General features: G+C 43.2%; 1 protein-coding gene across 1 annotated transcript in view; it reads left to right on the forward strand.

Moving 5' to 3' along the window:
- The first annotated feature begins 1419 nt into the window (after positions 1 to 1419).
- Positions 1420 to 12681, forward strand: part of CTBP1 (C-terminal binding protein 1) — a 761506-nt gene continuing 750244 nt past the window's right edge. The window contains exon 1 of the mRNA XM_089692285.1: positions 1420 to 1535. The gene's annotated coding sequence lies outside the window, so the exon portion shown is untranslated. The remainder of the gene's footprint in view (positions 1536 to 12681) is intronic.

Raw genomic sequence — 12681 nt, forward strand, 5'->3', positions numbered from 1 at the left:
ATTTAATTCTGCATTCAAGGGCATAGTGACAACTTTTTATTCTGCAGGTTTGATTTGCTACTGAGGCGGGGGGACGGGGCAACTTTTTGTACCTTTCGTTAAATTTCGGACTGGGGATGAAGTTTGCAAGAACATTAAAAAAAAGTTTTGGCTACCGATACACTGTCTGTAACCCTAAAAAGTGTCTAGCAACCCCTACCTAAGGAACACCCCCCCCTAGCTGATTAGGAGCAGTAGGCACCCCCCTCCCAAGAAAAACATGCAGCTGAGTGACGATTTTAGTGCTCCTGTTAAAGCGGCGTTGCGGCCCCCACCCCCCAAAAAAAAATTCAAAGTCAGCAGCTACAAATATTGTAGCTGCTGTTAATATTAGAGCACTTACCTGTCCAGGGATCCAGTGATGTCCTCACCCTGAGCCAATTATTCAGTCGGCTGTCGGGTGCTGGTGCCGCCATCTTGACTCAGGGAGGCCAGCAGTGAAGCCTTGCGGCTTCACACCATGTATCCTACTGCGCATGCGCAAAGCACACTGCGATTTGTGAATGGGCTGCTGTCCTCTGGGAACTGCAAAGTGTCCCAGAGGGCTTTGGGGGGAACTTCAAGCTCAAAATCAGGGTGTCCATTCCATTCTCCCCCCCCCAAAAGGCAAAAGGTACCAAATCAGACAGTGGAGGGGGGGAGGAGGCAGAAAAACGGAGCTTCCACTTTTGGGTGGAACGCCGCTTCAAGTCTCAATGGCAGCGGACGGGGTGGTCGTGATGCTTCACTTTGCATCCAGGGCAAAAACTATCCAATATTTAGTAATCAACAGGTAGCAAGCCAGCCAAACGTGACCCATTCAAGTGTATGGTGACGTGCTGCAAGCTCCACGCAATTGTGCACAATTCACACAGCTGTGACAGGTATGTTGGCTAAAAATGGGGTTAAAACAGGTGGTAAGGAAGTGTCACATCTCATCTGAAAAGAGATCTGAGTGCGGATTGCTCTTCAGAGGACAACAGAATTTAAACGCACGTCTAAATGTAGTCTAATAGGGCCATAAAAATCAGTATTTAAAAAAAACAAATGTAAGATTTAATTCTGCATTCAACGGCATAGTGACAACTTTTTATTCTGCAGGTTTGATTTGCTGCTGGGGGGGGGGGGGGGGGGGGTGACTTTTTGTACTTTTTGTTAAATTTCGGACTGGGGATGAAGTTTGCAAGAACATAAAAAAAAAAAAAGTTTTGGCTACCGATACACTGTAACCCTAAAAAGTGTCTAGCAACCCCCCCCCCCCAGCTGATTAGGAGCAGTAGGTACCCCCCTCCCAAGAATGCAGCCCCCCCCCTCCTCGCGCACCCATCGCCAAACTTTGCCCAAGTGTGCGTGTCCCCGGCAGCGCCTGTGCAGGCGAGCTGAGCCAGGAGTAAGGTGGTGCACATAGCAGCATGGACTTGTTAATAATCTCGCAGTGATCTTGTCAGTGTACAGCAGAGCGGTGTACAGAGCGAGCGCGACACACATCCAACTCCGGCTGGGGCAGCGTTCCAAAGGTTAGCCGTGCATTCCTCTCCATTAACCCCCCCCAACCTCCACCCCAACATCCTCCCCTCCTCTTGACACCCCCCTGCCAATCCCCCCAACCAGTCCCCTTCTTTTACCCCCCATGGGTCTGAGGACCGAGCGCGTTCCTCGGCAGAGCGAAGGAGGGCAATCTCCCTGTTGGATCTCTCCATGCAAATGACCGTTCTGCTCCTAACAAAAGCCTGATGGGGGAAAAAAAAACCCCTCTGACAGTCTGACAACCTGAAGCCACTCGCCATATTTTTGTTTATTCATGTCCCCCCCCCTCCCCGCTTTCCTCCTCTTCACCATGCCTGTCATGCTTGATTCTCCCCGGCTTGATGTTCTCTTTTCCTTTTTTATTTTCCTTCCCTCTGCATCCCCCTGTCGATCAGCGTTGCTGCCGCCGCTACGCCTGTAATGATGATCCCGCTGTTATTATTATTATTATTGTTATTTTTCCGGGGAGGATGGGGAGGTGGTGCCACCGCCGCCGCTGCTGCTGGAGAGTTTGGTGGGGAATGTAGAAGAATGTTTTCAGTGAAGGCGGCGAGCTGTCCATACTTTACTTGTCCATCCATTGATTGAGAGGAGGAAGAAAATCTCCAAGGTTCCCACCCCCTGCCGCCTTCTAATCCATTCCAAGCCTTTTGTTAGTCGCTTATTGTCATCCGAAAAGAGAGACGTAATAAAGGAGGGGGGGGGGGGGGGGGGGTTCTCCCCACACACATCAATCACACTTCTATTTTTTTATAGACACATTACTTGTGTGCCTGGGTTCCGTGAAAATGCACAGAGCGTTCTGGCGGTGACGGAATTTAGCGCGGCGTTAGTGAGGTTTTTTTTTTTAGTGAATACACCAGCATGGATTATGTCCTAATTCATACAGAGAAGGGTTCTTCAGCGGCCATACACTATACAATCTGGTTATTATTATTATTATACAGGATTTATATATTATTATTATTAATATACAGGATTTATATATTATTATTATTATGATACAGGATTTATATATTATTATTATTATACAGGATTTATATATTATTATTATTATGATACAGGATTTATATATTATTATTATTATTAATATACAGGATTTATATATTATTATTATTATGATACAGGATTTATATATTATTATTATACAGGATTTATATATTATTATTATTATGATACAGGATTTATATATTATTATACAGGATTTATATATTATTATTATACAGGATTTATATATTATTATTATTATTATGATACAGGATTTATATATTATTATTATTATTATTATTATTATACAGGATTTATATATTATTATAATATTACAGGATTTATAGATTATTATTATTATTATGATACAGGATTTATAGATTATTATTATTATTATTATACAGGATTTATATATTATTATTATATTACAGGATTTATAGATTATTATTATTATTATTATGATACAGGATTTATATATTATTATTATACAGGATTTATATATTATTATTATTATTATTATTATTATGATACAGGATTTATAGATTATTATTATTATTATTATACAGGATTTATATATTATTATTATTATAATATTACAGGATTTATAGATTATTATTATTATTATGATACAGGATTTATAGATTATTATTATTATTATTATACAGGATTTATATATTATTATTATATTACAGGATTTATAGATTATTATTATTATTGTGATACAGGATTTATAGATTATTATTATTATACAGGATTTATAGATTATTATTATTATAATAATACAGGATTTATATATTATTATATAGGATTTATATATTATTATTATTATTATACAGGATTTATATTATTATTATTATTATACAGGATTTATATATTATTATTATTATTATTATGATACAGGATTTATATATTATTATACAGGATTTATATATTATTATTATTATTATAATAATACAGGATTTATGTATTATTATTATTATTATACAGGATTTATATATTATTATTATTATACAGGATTTATATAGCGCCAACAGTTTGCTCAGCGCTGTACAATATAATGGGAGACAATACAACAACAATACAGTTCAATATAAGAGGGTTATAAATACACTTTTTTTACTTTTAATGCCCAAAAACGCAATATATTTGGTAAAATATAAAAGATAATGGTATGCCGAGTAAATAGATACCAAACATGACATGCTTTAAAACTGTGCATGCCCCGTGCAATGGCGACAAACTGCAAACATTTTTAATATCTATAGCCAACGCTTTAAAAGCCTTTAAAAGCTACCATTTTAGATTTACAGAGGAGTTCTAGTGTTAGAATTACTGCCCTTGATCTGATGTTCATGGCAATACCTCAGGTAGAGGGTTAGGAGGGCCTGATCCTGGGAGCTTACAATCTTTAACAAAGACGCGTGTCTCTGATGCACAGTGTTGCAGAAAAATAATTGTCATCCAGTTAGGGTTTGGATCTACTTTGACTCGGCAATGATTCTGGGTGTAGGTATTAATAGTTATCATAGGCGCAGCGCTACCTATACACTCACTGGCCACTTTATTAGGTACACCTATTCAATTGCTTGGTAACACAAATTGCTAATCAGCCAATCACATGGCAGCAACTCAATGCATATAGGCATCTACACGAGGCAAAGACAACTTGCTGAAGTTCACATTGAGCATCAGAAAGGGGAAGAAAGGAGATTTCAGTGACTTTGAACGTGGCATGGTTGTGCTCTGAGTATTTCAAGAGAATGGTCCAAAAAATGAAAATATCCAATAAGAGGCAGTTGTGTGGATGAAAATGCCTTGTTGATGTCAGAGGTCAGAGGATAATGGGCAGATGGTTGCTGCAACATGTACAGTGGGAATCGAAAGTTTGGGCACCCCAGCTAAAAATTTGTATTAATGTGCATAAAGAAGCCAAGGGAAGATGGAAAAATCTCCAAAAGGCATCAAATTACAGATTAGACATTCTTATAATATGTCAACAAAAGTTAGATTTTATTTCCATCATTTACACTTTCAAAATAACAGAAAACAAAAAAATGGCGTCTTCAAAAGTTAGGGCACCCTGCAGAATTTATAGCATGCACTGCCCCCTTTGCCAAGCTGAGACCTGCCAGTGTCATGGATTGTTCTCAATCATCGTCTGGGCAGACCAGGTGATGTCAATCTCAAAGGTTTTAAATGCCCAGACTCATCTGACCTTGCCCCAACAATCAGCACCATGGGTTCTTCTAAGCAGTTGTCTAGAAAACTGAAACTGAAAATAGTTGACGCTCACAAAGCTGGAGAAGGCTATAAGAAGATAGCAAAGCGTTTTCAGATGTCAATATCCTCTGTTCAGAATGTAATTAAGAAATGGCAGTCATCAGGAACAGTGGAAGTTAAAGCAAGATCTGGAAGACCAAGAAAAATATCAGACAGAACAGCTCGCAGGATTGTGAGAAAAACTATTCAAAACCCACGTTTGACTGCACGATCCCTCCAGAAAGATCTGGCAGACACTGGAGTTGTGGTACACTATTCCACTATAAAGAGATACTTGTACAAATATGGTCTTCATGGAAGAGTCATCAGAAGAAAACCTCTTCTACGTCCTCACCACAAAAATCATCGTTTGAACTTTGCAAATGAACATATAGACAAGCCTGATGCATTTTGGAAACAAGTTCTGTGGACCGATGAGGTTAAAATTGAACTTTTTGGCCGGAATGAGCAAAGGTACGTTTGGAGAAGAAGGGGCACAGAATTTAATGAAAAGAACCTCTGTCCAACTGTTAAGCATGGGGTTGGATCAATCATGCTTTGGGGTTGTGTTGCAGCCAGTGGCACAGGGAACATCTCACGAGTAGAAGGAAAAATGGATTCAATAAAATTTCAGCAAATTTTGGATGGTAACTTGATGCCATCTGTCAAAAAGCTGAAGTTAAAGAGAGGATGGCTCCTACAAATGGATAATGATCCTAAACACACCTCGAAATCCACGGGGGATTACATCAAGAGGTGTAAACTGAAGGTTTTGCCATGGCCTTCACAATCTCCTGACCTCAACATAATTGAAAATCTATGGATAGACCTTAAAAGAGCAGTGCGTGACAGACAGCCCAGAAATCTCAAAGAACTGGAAGACTTTTGTAAGGAAGAATGGGCAAAGATACCTCAAACAAGAATTGAAAGACTCTTGGCTGGCTACAAAAAGCGTTTACAAGCTGTGATACTTGCCAAAGGGGGCAGTACAAGATATTAACTCTGCAGGGTGCCCAAACTTTTGCAGACGCCAGTTTTGTTTTCTGTTATTTTGAAAGTGTAAATGATGGAAATAAAATCTAACTTTTGTTGACATATTATAAGAATGTCTAATCTGTAATTTGATGCCTTTTGGAGATTTTTCCATCTTTCCTTGGCTTCTTTATGCACATTAATACAAATTTTTAGCTGGGGTGCCCAAACTTTCGATCCCCACTGTAGATGTAGGGTCAGAATTTGCCATAAACAACATGAAAGCATGGATCCATCCTGAGGCTCTGAGGAAGAGGCTAAGTCCTCGAAACACGTTAACCAGTTGTAGGTTCACGGTTCCATTGTTTTGGATTTCTATGCTATGGATTGGACACCGCTGTTTATTGTGATTTGCCTTTGTTTTATATGTCCATGGTGAGTATGATACCTACTATTTATCCTTTTAAATAAATATTCTTTACGATAATGCACTAGGCTGGTGAGCCCTCTTTCTGCTTTCTTTTGTATCCATGGATCCATCCTGCCTTGTATCAACAGTTCAAGGTGTACCAGGGGCGGACTGACAACTCATGGGGCCCCCGGGCAATAGGGGATTATGGGGCCCCTGTGTCCTTGCCCAAACTCAAAAAAGCCTATGAAAAAGGTACCAGGGGCATCTCATGGGGCCCCCTACTGACCCTGGGTCCTCGGTCAGTGCCCGAGTTGAAGAGACGACATTGATTGAAGGCTGAATTCTAGGCATGGCAATTGTTACATTGTTTCAGCTTGAAGTCATATAAGTATGTAGGTGCCATACCTACGGGATCATCGTGAAAATCACTGAAGAAGAGACCGATACACTACTGATCTCCACTAGCTTACAGGTCCAGTGCTGACTGACTGCAATGTGGACACCAGGGGCGGACTGACCATTTGGGAACTCAGGCACTGCCCGAGGGCCCGGGGTCAGTAGGGGCCCCATGAGATGCCCCTGGTACCTTTCATAGGCTTTTTTGGGTGTGGTTTGAGTGTGGGTGAGGACACAGGGCCCCCATGATCCCCTAATGCCCGGGGGCCCCATGAGTTGTCAGTCCGCCCCTGGTGGACACACGAGGTCACTTGCTCGGCACAGGCGCCATTTGTATTTTCCCAATGAATGCAAATCATTCTCTGATTGGACTTATTTCCTGCTTCCACAAGGATCCCACATATATGGCACATACATACTTACCTTGGTCCAAGATGGACATTCCTAAACCCCAGCTTTAAGTATCTCTGGCTACCATTGGGCAGTCCAGGGACTGGTTTGACCGAAAGGTTTTTACCACTAGAGTCTTGTGTGTGATGGTCACCGTTTTCATGCCCAGAGTGGAATATCACTGGCATTGGCTGAGTTCCTTTGAAGGGTTGATTGGATTGGAGGTCCTGCCGGCCATAGACAGGCAGATATTCAGGGCTGAGCTGGTGTGTTCTTGTTGCTAAGCTGTGACCACATGCCTATACATAGCTTTTTGAATGTATTTGTTTGACATGTGGCCTGAGAAATCTCTATGACTGACATTTTACTATGGCTTGTTCATTAACCTTTTAACCAAGGGCGGACTGACAACTCATGGGGCCCCCGGACAATAGGGGATCATGGGGCCCCTGTGTCCTTGCCCAAACTCAAAAAAGCCTATGAAAAAGGTACCAGGGGCATCTCATGGGGCCCCCTACTGACCCCGGGCCCTCGGGGAGTGCCTGAGTTTCCAATTGGTCAGTCGCCCCTGGTTTTAACTTAATCATTCTAGATGGACCTACAGTAAAACTCTTAGGAATAGAAGCTTATGTTCCATCTCACCTTACAGCTAACCAACCTTCCACCTATTGGGGTCCATTGCTCCTGTTCTGTTACAAATTCCACTTTGTGTATTGTCATAGTTCCTTAGACCATGTCTGCCCAGACAGTATGGTCACTTGCTGACTTAGCACCATCCATAGGCAGCGTAACTCTTCATTAAGATACAGAAGGTGAACCCAACGCAATTTACTTCAGCTAATTGCAGTACAGGGGATGTTTTTCCAGTTTTTTGAAATGTAAGAAGACAATGACATTCCTGAGCCCTGTCTCTGTGAAGTACTAACGCTGACTGAGGGAATAGGGAAGAAATAAGATGGGTCTAGCTAGGGTTAAACTATCTAGCACTAAACAGGAGGGGAGGTCAGAGGAAAATACAGAGATCACATAGTAAACAAGTTGCATTCCTGAGCCCTGTCTCTGTGAAGTACTAACACTGACTGAGGGAATAGGGAAGAAATGAGGTGGGTCTAGCTAGGGTTAAACTATCTAGCACTAAACAGGAGGGGAGGCCAGAGGAAAATACAGAGATCACATAGTAAACAAGTTGCAGTTGTCCAGAACTGCCACTAGATGTCAGCATACTATAGAAAAGTGATAGTCTCATGCAGTTCAATACAAAACCTAAAAAATACATGAAAGTGAGGCAGAACAGCTCCACCAATATGATTTTTGAGGTTCTACCTCTGACATATGGCCAATGGCTCAAGCTTCACGGCTGTCATCAATTTATGACTAAATCTGGCCATACACTGTAAGATTTTTCTTGATCAACCCAAGAGAAATCTATTAATTCCACCATCCACGGTACACAGTTTAGATGGAGGAATCTCATCTGACAGCTACTTGCTTCTGGCAGGTGTCGGCTGTCAAAATACCCAACCAGTGATTGCATTTGATTGGCCATTGTTCGGCCAAGAACTTTCCACCGCGCTCCCTCAATTTTCAGGTCAAAGGATGTCGGGTGTGAGGGCGTAGACGGAGCAAATCATAGGTTCAATTTTAGCCACATGATCAGGAAGCGGATGAAATGCACTTTGTGTATGGACAGCTTTACTCACCTGGATAGGAGTTTGGAGATCTGTCTGGACTAAGACTTTCTCAGAGTCGGGGACCTTATAGGGAGTGAAGCAACTTCAGAGTTCTCAGTCCCCACTCCTTCACATCAGAGTTCTCAGTCCCCACTCCTTCACATCAGAGTTCTCAGGCCCCACTCCTTCACTTCAGAGTTCTCAGTCCCCACTCCTTCACTTCAGAGTTCTCAGTCCCCACTCCTTCACTTCAAAGTTCTCAGCCCCCACTCCTTCACTTCAAAGTTCTCAGTCCCCACTCCTTCACATCAGAGTTCTCAGTCCCCACTCCTTCACATCAGAGTTCTCAGTCCCCACTCCTTCACTTCAAAGTTCTCAGTCCCCACTCCTTCACATCAGAGTTCTCAGTCCCCACTCCTTCACATCGGAGTTCTCAGTCCCCAATCCTTCACATCAGAGTTCTCAGCCCCCACTCCTTCACATCAGAGTTCTCAGACCCCACACCTTCACATCAGAGTTCTCAGTCCCCACTCCTTCACATCAGAGTTCTCAGTCCCCACACCTTCACATCAGAGTACGCAGTCCCTACACCTTCACATCAGAGTACGCAGTCCCCACTCCTTCACATCAGAGTATGCGGTCCCCACTCTTTCACATTAGAGTTTTCAGTCCCCACACCTTCACATCAGAGTTCTCAGTCCCCACTCCTTCACATCAGAGTTCTCAGTCCGCACTCTTTCACATCAGAGTTCTCAGCCCCCAAACCTTCACATCAGAGTACGTAGTCCCCACTCCTTCACATCAGAGTTCTCAGGCCCCATTCCTTCACATCAGAGTTCTCAGTCCCCAATCCTTCCCATCAGAGTTCTCAGGCCCCACTCCTTCACATCAGAGTTCACAGGCCCCACTCCTTCACATCAGAGTTATCAGGCCCCACTCCTTCACATCAGAGTTCTCAGTCCCCACTCATTCACATCAGAGCTCTCAGCTCCCACCCCTTCATGTCAGAGATCTCACTTTGCCCACCTTCAGATCTGAGTTCTCAGTCTCCCCCCTTTACATCAGAGCTCTCAGTCCCACCCCTTCATATCAGAGCTCTTAGCTTGCCCCTTCACATCAGAGTTCTCAGTCCTACCCCCCTTCACATCAGAGTTCTCAGCCTCCACCCCTTGACATCACAGTTCTCCATATCCTCCTCCCTTCATATCAGATTTCTCAGCCCCCACCTCTTCACTTCAGAGTTCTTAGGCCTCACCCTTCACATCAGAGTTCTCAGGCCCCAGCCCTGTACTTCAGAATTCTCAGTCCTCACCCCTTCTCATTAGAGTTCTCAGCCCTCACCCCTTCCCATCAGAGTTCTCAGTCCCCACTCCATTCACATCAGAGTTTTCAGTCTCCACTCCATTCACATCAGAGTTCTCAGTCCTTGTCCCTTCACATCAGAGTTCTCAGTCCCCCATTCACATCAGAGTTCTCAGTCCCAACTTTACATCACAGTTCTCAACCTTCCCCCTTCACATAAGAGTTCTTAGCCCTCCACCCTTCACATCAGACTTCTCAGTCCCCACCCTTCACATCAGAGCTCTCAGCACCCACCCCCTTCACTTCAGAGTTCTCGGTGCCCCCCTTCACATCAGAGCTCTCAGTCCCCACCCCTTCACATCAGAGTTCTCAGACCCTACCCCTTCACATCAGCGTTCCCGATGCCCTCCCATTCATAACAGAGTTCTCAGTCCACATCCCCCTTCACATCAGAGTTCTCTGACCTCACCTCTTCACAGAGACTGGCCATTTACTGGCAAATCTCTGAACAAGAACAACAAATGGTGAGAGCTCATCCCTACTTATTGGGATTTCTGCACTCCCAGGAGTTGATGAGCCGGGATGGCCCAGGTTCCAAAAGCGTTCCTAATAGCATATTAATGTTGTAGAATTTGTTTCCTTCAAAAATAATACAGATATTACAAAATCTGAGAAAACCTCTATATGTGACAACATTTTTAATGAGAGTAAAAATTCAACTCCGCACTAAACTGACATTTCAGTTTTGCATTGCTGGTGGCACATTGAGGCACACAGTAGCTTCTTCTATCTATTGGGAACACTAATGTTAATTGTTTGTAAGAGTTCCAAGTTCTGCCCTATAGCTACAGTCAATGTCATGCCGCTGTGCCACGCCCCCCCCATTGTTAAATCAGTATGTTGGAGCCACTTGTGAGGGCTCATTCACATTGCACAAAACACGTTAGGGCTCATTCACATAGGCATATGCATTATTTCTGCACAAACTCACATTCTTACACGCCCAAAGTACGCATGTGGCGTTTAGACACATACAATTTTTTTTTCATTCCAACAAATGACTACGCATGTATGCGCATATGCATTTATGCACACACACGTGTAAAGTCTGCACATCTGTGTGGCCCTGGATGCAGTTGTGGCGTACTTTTCTTGTGCACGGCTAAACGCAGCACACATTTTTGCCTGTAGACACAGCTGTGTGTATGGGCTCATTGATTACTACAATAGTTCTGCGTTTAGATGGGTACAAAAGTATACACTGTGCGCAGCTTTTTTTGCCCGCGAGAATGAGCCCTTACTGTGTGCATAATGAGCATGATGTGCAATAACATGCTGCAATGTGTCCTTAAACTGCATTGCAGTACTTATTTTTTTTTTACTTTGATGTAATTTGATGCAATACAGCTCATCAGAACATGCCATGCAAAAATTCAACTTTTTTTTTTTAATAGTGCGCACCAATGCACTCATTTCAGCTAACGCCATAGGACCAGGGGCGGACTGACAACTCATGGGGCCCCCGGGCAATAGGGGATCATGGGGCCCCTGTGTCCTTGCCCAAACTCAAAAAAGCCTATGAAAAAGGTACCAGGGGAATCTCATGGGGCCCCCTACTGACCCCGGGTCCTCGACAGTGCCCGAGTTTCCAAATGGTCAGTCCGCCCCTGACCTGAGCAGACAAGTATTTAAACTCATTAGGGCACTGCCCGAGGGCCCGGGGTCAGTAGGGGCCCCCCTACTGACCCCGGGCCCTCGGGCAGTGCCCTAGTTTCCAAATGGTCAGTTTGCCCCTGCATATTATTATTATTATTATGCAGTATTTATACAGCGCTAAAAGGTTTGCTCAGCGCTGTACATTATAGTGGGGGACAGAACATGAGACAATACAGTAACAAAACAAAACACGAGGGGATCGAGGGCCCTACTCTTTCGAGTATACAATCTAGGAGGATACAATCTAGGAGGATACAATCTAGGAGGATACAATCTAGGAGGATATAATCTAGCAGGATACAATCTAGGAGGATACAATCTAGGAGGATATAATCTAGGACGGGTGTCGGCAACCCGCGGCTCCGGAGCCGCATGCGGCTCTTTTTCACCTTTCCTGCGGCTCCGGAGCACACTGCCCACCAGGTGATGAATTACTATGGGGGATGAATTACTATATGGGGGATGAATTACTATAGGGGGGATGAATTACTATGGGGGATGAATTACTATATGGGGGATGAATTACTATATGGGGGATGAATTACTATATGGGGGATGTATTTTCAGTTTTAAAAATGTTTCTCTCAAAATAAATTTCAATCGTGGTTTTGGCGAGATTTGGCTCAGTCGAAAAAAAAGGTTGCCCACCACTGACCTAAGGCTATGATTGTGATTATGACGATACACTGTGGCCCTGATTAACCCTTTGCTTACTGGGCCCTTAAACCCCCTTCATGACCAGAGCGTTTTTTGCAATATATGCAGTGTCGGATTTGTTTTAAATGTTGCAATGGTTTTGCGGCTCCCAGTCTTTTTTTCCCTCTCGGAAACGGGTCCAAGTGGCTCTTTATGTCTTAAAGGTTGCAGACCCCTGATCTAGGAGGATATAATCTAGCAGGATACAATCTAGGAGGATACAATCTAGGAGGATACAATCTAGGAGGATATAATCTAGCAGGATACAATCTAGGAGGATACAATCTAGGAGGATATAATCTAGGAGGATATAATCTAGGAGGATACAATCTAGGA

This window comes from Staurois parvus, unplaced genomic scaffold (genome assembly GCF_062004578.1).
Source record: "Staurois parvus isolate SC_StPar_1 unplaced genomic scaffold, SC_StPar_1.0 ptg000581l, whole genome shotgun sequence".
Classification (NCBI taxonomy): domain Eukaryota; kingdom Metazoa; phylum Chordata; class Amphibia; order Anura; family Ranidae; genus Staurois; species Staurois parvus.